This window comes from Corvus brachyrhynchos, unplaced genomic scaffold (assembly GCF_000691975.1).
Source record: "Corvus brachyrhynchos isolate BGI_N302 unplaced genomic scaffold, ASM69197v1 scaffold14, whole genome shotgun sequence".
NCBI lineage: Eukaryota > Metazoa > Chordata > Aves > Passeriformes > Corvidae > Corvus > Corvus brachyrhynchos.
Window position 1 is genome coordinate 18,228,628 of NW_008239110.1, and position 8,313 is coordinate 18,236,940.

Consider the following 8,313-nt stretch of genomic DNA (forward strand, 5'->3'; position numbering starts at 1 on the left):
AGGGAAATCTGTGTGATCAAATGTCACTTTCTTCAGTTATTCCTTTTCTGCGTACCTGAGTCCTGAAGTTTATTGAAAATATGGTTCATTTCCAGAGTGGAAAACTGATTTTTTATTTGGGAAAATTTGTCCTTGCCAAAACTTCTTTTGTTTTCACATGTGAAAAACATGCTGTGTTCATAAGCTGGGAAGAAGCCATACATTTCTTTCCAGCCTAGTCATTTCTAATTTCACATACATGGGAAAAAGGAAATGGGTTTAACTTCCATGCTTCTTGCATGTATGTATGTGTATGGATAATTTTGAGCAAGTGAAGTAGTAGTTGTTTTAGATGTGCGTCTTCCTGGTGATTAGTAAACCGGTGGATAGTTTTCTTCAATTTTTAGTGAGTGCTTTTTGTCTTTGTCTTGCTTCCGTATAGAAGACTATTTCAGTGTCATAAAAACTCAGAAACTTTCACTGTGAGGGGAAAGACGCAAAATAAACCTGACGTTTCATTAACATTGTCACTAAAACTCAAAAAAGTTAAATAATTCAGGGTTTCCTCCCAAACCTATCCTTAACTATGTCTTAACTATGTTCCCTAATTATTGCAGCAGGATCCTCTGGGGGTCACCTGAAATATCCAAGGCCATTATAGTATCTGTGTCTTGAGCTGCACTGTGCACCATCTGAATTTCTTTGATTAGCTCATGGCTGTTATTAATATGGCTTTTCATTTAGTTTGGTAAGAACTGAAAAGGGAAGAGATAGTTAAAAGTCCAAATATGCTTTCAGTGTAGTAAGCAGCAGTTTTGACCAGGACTTCAGTGGAAACACGTTTTGCCCTTCAGTACTTGTACCTTCTAAATGACAAAACATATCTGCTGTGCTGCTGTTTTGGACTAAAATTTATTACAAAGGTCAAGTTTTTTCTGAGTATTTTGACACCGAGAATCCCAGCTTAGCATAACGCTCATATATAAGTGCGAAATTTTAAGGGTCCTGATTGCCCAAATGAGACTATTGTGTCTCAAGCCCTGAAAAACTATGAATTCCAGTCTGCTGTAATTTCATCAAAGTGTGATGAAAACAAACTGCAACAAACCTGGGGACTCAGAGTGCAATGTACTGTTACTATCTCTGCACATCAGGAAACTTCTTACAAGGTGTAGTTAAAATCTTCATAATAAGTCTGAGGAATAAGATACTTTTTTCTCCCAAATGTGCAAGAGAACCCATGTTACAAATAGTCAGTCAGAAGGCTAAATCTGGTAGTTTTAAAGTGCATTTTCAAACAGAAACACTTTTCATTTTGAGCTCTGCAGCCTCAGTTTGAGGAAATATCAGATAGAGTTGAAATTAGTGTTCCTAGCCTGAGCATGTGCTCTGCTGCATATACAGCCTGAAGTGGGATTTTTTGGTCACAATGTAAGTTGGTCTTGGAGGGGAATCTCTGACAGACCTCGGGCTGGAGCATCACTAGAGGGCTCTGTGTGGCGCATCACGCTCTAGAGCCTGGAGCAAGGTAATTCTTCTCTAAACAAGGCTTAAGTGAAAACACTGCACATAAAATGAAACATCAGCATAAAAATGAAGAGACACACAGCCTTACAGAATAGCTCCTGGCTTGGGACCTAAGGCCAATATCATTCATTTATTTAGCTAGCTTTATAGTCTGTTAGTTTTGGATTTGAAACTATTACAATAAATGCAGATGGAAAGTGTTTTTACAGTAGGGAAGTAATTAAATTGGGTGTGGGAACTTTGTCAGGAGAATTCTTGGAGTGACATGTGTGTATCAGCAGATTCTTTGTCTTGCTTGGCCTGGGTTTGTCTTTTAGAAAGAAACATTCATACTGCAGATGTGACTACTAAATTTTTTTAAGGGATGTACTAACCCATACAGCATATCAAAAAATGCTTTTCAGAAGTAACCAGTTATACATGCAGTAAAAATCAATCTCGCCAACATTTATTTATAGAAAATGGCTGTTTTCTTAACAAACAGGTAAAGTGCACAGAGGGAGAGGGAAGTGTAGTTAAGAATTGAAATTATGGTGGATAGGCGAGTTGTAAAGACAAAAGGAAACATATGACTCTTCAGTGTCACTGACAGGCATTTTGATTCACAAACAGCTTTGTCTTACAAATTCTGTCAGAGTTTCATGGGAGTTATTTTTATCAAATCCCTATGAAGGGGTTGTGAATACTTCACCTAAGTGGTGACATTATACCTTATAGTGGTGTTATTATGGCTGTATCACTATTATGGCATTCTTTCTTCATAGTTATGTAGTAAAAATCAAACTCACCCTGCAAGACTGGTTAGTCATCCAGTCACGCAAAATGCTTTCTGGGGATATTGGTGTGTGACACAGAGGCAGTGAATACTTGGGACGTGCCAACTGTTCTACCACAAGTCTGGAGCAGGCAGGAGTATCATGATGGACAACTCTGACATGCTGGCCCTGTATCAAATTCACTAGCAAGGCTAGGGAGAGAAGTTCCTGTGTTCAGAGCCTACAAATATACATTGCTCTTAATTTTCTTATGTGATGGGTAACTTTAAAATGGTATCAATCCTGAGTGTGCTGAACAGCTGCTACATGAAATATAATGTCATACAAGAATTGCTGAAGTCTAGAGCAGTCCTTGAAAGTTAACTCGTTTGCAGTTATCAATGACGTTCCTTTTTACTTAGATAATTAAAAAAGCCATTTTGATTTTAATAAGGAAGCATTGTTGCCCTGAAACCTGTAAGCTACACTTAAAGCCTCATACCATGTGACCTGAGGAAATGATAGAATATGTGATTCTGAAGTCTGATAAAATGATAAATACAAAGTCTTAAATTCCCGCTCACACTCAGCAACAGCATGTTCTATTTGGCCACACCTCCTCGGACAGCATCTTTCTTTGAGACAGTAGTCTGCTTCATGAATGCATCTCTGCTACCCCCAAATCCTCCTTTCCATACCACCAGACCTGCCAGAGATTCCACTGTAACACCAAAGTCATGTCAGTAACTGAGAAATGAGAGCAAGTATTGGTTTTTCTGGGCTATAAAATGAGACAGCGAGGAGAGAAAAGAAAGGAGGGAGAGGATGTTACTGCAAATGGATATTCAGCAGGGTCTTCTACTGCTTCCTCAAAGTTCACTGATTATAGGGAAAAAAATCATGGTATTTTACCATCTGGAGAGGATGGAAGACTCTGTAGAAGAAAGAAGAGATTTTTCTGACCGTTTAAATACAGTTTCTTTTTTTCCTGGAAAGGTAAAGGAGGACAGAGGAATAGTTCACATACTTTCCCTCTTTAAACTATGATATTTATATTGTGATGAAGATATCTATAGGAAGAAAGAGAAAACTTGAAGATTTTTGAGTATTTTTGCAAGTTTGGGATAAAAGTTAGCTGACAAATCAACTTAGGAAAATACATAGTGGTGTCAAAAATACATTACTTGTGTATTTGCAGAAGGGCAATGCATCTTTGTATTAGTGACTTAAAACTAAGCCCTGTAGAGCAAGAAGCCCTCCATTTTATTGCAGGATTTTTACTACAAACCTGTGGATCAAATATTTCCTGTAATACCCATTCTTCCTGGCTTTTCCTTTACAGACTTTTTAAAAAAATTCTATAAGCAAAGGAAAAGGGAATGAAGCCAGTCTTAAGCAAATCCTCACATTTAAAACTTTATCAGATGCTGTAAGAACAGTGACAATCAGAGGCACTATAGTTACTGGACTAACACCAGCTAGATAAGGTTCGTCCCCATGCATTACCAAACTACAAATTCACCAGTGACGATCACTGGTAAATATTGAATCATACACACAGGCTCAGTTTCCAGATAAAGCAGTTATCCAAAAAAGAGCACAGGGATTTTTTTTATGTGTTTAAAAAAGGTCTCCAATATTTCAATTTAATATGGGTTTCAGTGAGGTTATTAGCATAGATTGCAGTTGTTAATCAGATGATTGCTGTCCTGTTCTTCAACATCCATGCTTCTATGTGCATCACATAGTAAGAGTTAAAAGATACGAATTCATGTTTCTGTTTCATCTTAAAAGTCTCTCTCTTAAAGCTTTTGCATGAGAAATAGGCTTTCACATTTTCTCAGTGGTCTCACTTTGATACCCACGCATGATTTTTCATTGGTAAGGATATGAGTGCACATACATGTCCAGAGACATTATTGTCATTAATGCATTCACGAACAAATAGATGGTATTGAATGTCAGTGAGAGCTACCACACTTTTCTCATTCAGTTCACTTGACCAAAGTTTGTTTCCTCTGCAGTTTGGGCACACTGTTGTGGATGCAAAGCTCACTATGTTTACTGTATCTGAACTATGCTAATGCTGCATGTGTGCATTACCAAACAGTGTTTCCATGACCATTCATACACTTAAAAAAAGAAAAGTGACATGTATCTTCTGCATCCTATTCCTGACAACCAGATCACCAGAACTTCATTCTCAGCAGTTTCAACTAAAATACACCTGAGATTTCTTTCACCTACTAATTCCCTCAACAAGACCTTAACAGTTGTCTCAGAATGATTGCAGTGATTGTTCGTTCTTTCAGTCAGGCATTGGCTGGCCCATGTTTACCAGATCTAACCCTGTAGACTCCTCAGCCCGAATCCAAGCTTTACAGGCATCTGAAAGATTCTGTGATGAGGATTTCATGCTTTTCCCATGATTCTGAAAACCGTTGACCCTCTGTGTACCAGTTCCTGGTAGAGTGGGACCAACAGTACCTTCCCATTCATTTGCAGTACAAGAGATGAACAGTGTTATTGCTACATAGTTAAGAGGAGCTTGCAATTGAGCTGCTGAGCAAGAAAATCCAGTAATAGATATGGAAATTGTGATTAAAGTTTCAGCAGTTATAATAGAAAAAATAAATAGCACTGGTTGTGCAGTAAAAATGAGCAAACCAGTCTACCTAGCTTTCATATGTATTGTTTAAATGCATTAGGCTCCCTAATTTTCTTCTCATACATATCTTAGAATTTTTTTAGAAAGTGAGGGTTTGTTGCCTTGTGAACCATATGTAGCTTATCTTGGCCAGAGGATAATGCTTTTCTGAGTCAGTGGAAGTGTAGCTCCATTGTATTCCATAGTGAATAGTCTGTAGATCATAATGATGTAATAAATGGGCTTCATTTGAGGAAATGAGTTACTGAGAGGGCTCTGATTTAGACTTTGATGGTGAGATTCATCTCATCCTGAAGTGGACATGTAAGGTAGGCACTTCTGAAATGCCATTTATTTGAGCTTCTTTCAATTGACAGCTTACTGTGTCCCTCTGCTCCTGAGCAAACATGCAGACTCCACCAGCAATCACCTGTTGCTCTGCTGATTTATTGTAAGACCAGCTAGATACACAATATGAACCAAGGCAATGAAAGCATTTCTTTCAATTTTATAGATACAGTGTTTCTGCAAAACCGGTCAATTCCAGCAGGGAACACCTGCAAAAATAAGATTATTCTTTAGCCAGGAAAAATGTCTTTTTTACTAGCTTTTTGGTATTTCTTGAGCTTGGGGTAAACTATAAGGAAGAACAGACACAGCAAAACAAATTTGCTGTGAAAAGACAGAATAATTAAATTGAAATATTGCCACAAGTAATTTTGGGGACTGGAAGGGGATGGTATATGCCAGAGTATAGAATTCCTGTCAATGAGGCCACTACAATTATAAACACTTCACCTAAGAGAAATGTTTGGCAGGATCAAGCCCAGACTTCTCAGTCAAGACAGTGACTGGCAAAAATCGTACGACAATTTTCCAATTTTAAAATAACTACATTGTGGAATAAGATTTCTCACAAAGACTACATTCTGGGACACACAGGCTTAGCTTGCAGAGGACGTTTTATACAAATCTGTTACTTATTAAAGTTTTGGTGCACTCATTTAGTCTGCATGCCACTTAGGCAGTTGGAATCAATCAAAGTAACATGGTTGGGGAGATCACTCTTCACATACGTGTGGCTGAATGGCATACAGCAACCACGACAATTGCGCTACAGTTCCTACCAGGAGTAGTTGCTTTGCTGTGTGAAAATTTTATTTTCAGGCATGTAGTTTTCAGGCAACACAAGTCTTTCCTATTTTTGGAATAGTCTGTGTGGTACCTCTCAGCCTTCTGAGCACTCATTCCTTAACTTTAGAAACTCAGTCTACTGATTACCCAAGGCCTATTGAAGCTGGTCACTGTCTGTCCATCAGTTTTTGTTGGCTCCGGATGAAGCCCCCAAGGAGTTCTAAAAATATATATGATGTGTTTAGAGAAATTACAATAATCTATTTAGAGTACAAATAGATGGTAACTGATGACATCACAGGGAAGTATTTTAATGGTTTATATTAACGGATCCCTGTGGCTTATAATAACAAAAGTAATGTATTTTTTATATTTCATGTCTGTTAAAAATTCCTCGGGTTTTTGGTTAATACTGGGCATAACATACTTTCTATGATATTAATAATAATTTATCCCTGTGATCCCAAGCCAGATCATGTCAGTGATAAGACTTCCATTAACCTGAGTCAATGGTGGGTCAGACTTTGGAGTAAATGAAAACAACAAAACCCAAGTTTTGAGACATTTTTTTTTATAATTTATATCACAACATAGGAAAAAAAATTGATAACCAAGATTTTAACAGAAGTGTTAGTGGAAGTAATTTGGAGATTTTGGAGATCAAAGTGCCTTGTGATTTTTGAGTTTGTTAAAGAGAGCAGGATTTCTGTATTAATTAATATATCCATCAAACTTTTATAATTGTTGAATCTTCAGGAATATCTTAGATAGGATATATACTGGTTTTGAGTGAAAGAAGATAACCTAAGATTACGCCTGCAAATGTTTTTGCTTAATCCAGTAGTGTCTTAAAGTCTTATCCTAAAATTTAACTGGATTTTGAGCCATAAAATGACAGTGTTTGTTCTTCTTACGTGTGCAGCACAAGTAATCACAATGAGAAGGAGCTCTGTTTCTTTCTCCTGTGGTCTATTTTCTTCTCTGTCATATCACATTACAGCAGTACACAGGAGAACTAATTCAGACTCTGTTCCAGCTTCTTTGACCTCTTGTATACTCTAAATATATTTTACCATTGGTGAGCCTGAATAGTAAAAGTATTTGATTCCACCTACTTTGCACTGGAAAAATTCTGAGAAGAATGTAGACAATGAAAAGAAAATGGCCGTTGAGATCCAAATCACTTGTTCTGAGATGGGTGCAGGTTGATTTTTATATGAATCACATTTTTCCTCAAATATTTTTAAGTGTAATTTCTTGGCTAGATGTTTCATGTTTTAAATGCCATCAGTCAGTCTTATGTACTCAGTAAGCATTTAACTAACACCATGCAGTTAGTATGCTGTGCTCATATTTAACATATCACAATTCACCTCTTTGCCTTCCTGCGAGGCCTTGATCAGTCATTAGAGAAAAAATAAGTAGGAAATAAAAATAGAATTGTCATGGTTTATGCCCAGCTAGCAACCAAGCACCATGCAACCTCTCTCTCACCTCATCCCCCACACACCCACCCCAGTGGAATGGTGACAAGAATCAAAAGTAAAACTTGTAGCTTGAGATAAAACAATTTAATAATTGAAAAAAGTAGAATATGTAATAACAGTAAATAATAATAATAAATGATAATAAAAAAAACCCCAAACCCTAAACACTACAAAAAAGTGATGCAGAGTAGAGTTCCTCACTGTCTGCTGACTAATGCCAGACCCTTTCCCAGAACTCAGATAATTCCCACTTCCAGATAACTCCTCCAGTTTATATACTGGGCATGATATTCTATGGTGTGGAATATCCCTTTGGCCCATTCAGGTCACTTGTCCCCGTTATGGTCCCTCCCAGCCTTTTTTGCATACCTCCTCACTGGCAGAGCATGAGATGTAAAAGGAAAAAGTCCCTGACTTGGGATAAACACGACTTACCAAAACCAAAACATTCTCATGCTGAATCCAAAACAGCACTGCAACAGCTACTGAGAAGAAATTAACTCTATCCCAGCTAAGGACAAGAATGAACAAAAAAAAATCCGGATAAAGAGACCACATGCAAATAAGGTAATTCCAAGTTTGCTTTCTTTTTTTCTAACATCTGCATCTTCCACATATTACACAAATGTGTGTTAAACCTGTTGTAATATTTTAGGCTTTGCCTCCCCTCCTTATGTTAAGACAGCCTTATCAGAGAGCAGTTCTGTACCTGAGCTCCCTCCACACGCAGCTTAGTCTGAGCAACAGTCAGTGTTGTTCTCCTCTGGGAACAGAAGTCAAAGGA

The 8,313-nt window shown here is 37.6% G+C and overlaps 1 protein-coding gene across 12 annotated transcripts in view; it reads left to right on the forward strand.

Annotated features, from left to right (window-relative positions):
* The window catches only part of EYA4 (EYA transcriptional coactivator and phosphatase 4), a 144,551-nt gene that overhangs the window by 75,513 nt on the left and 60,725 nt on the right, over positions 1–8,313 (forward strand). The window lies entirely within an intron of this gene.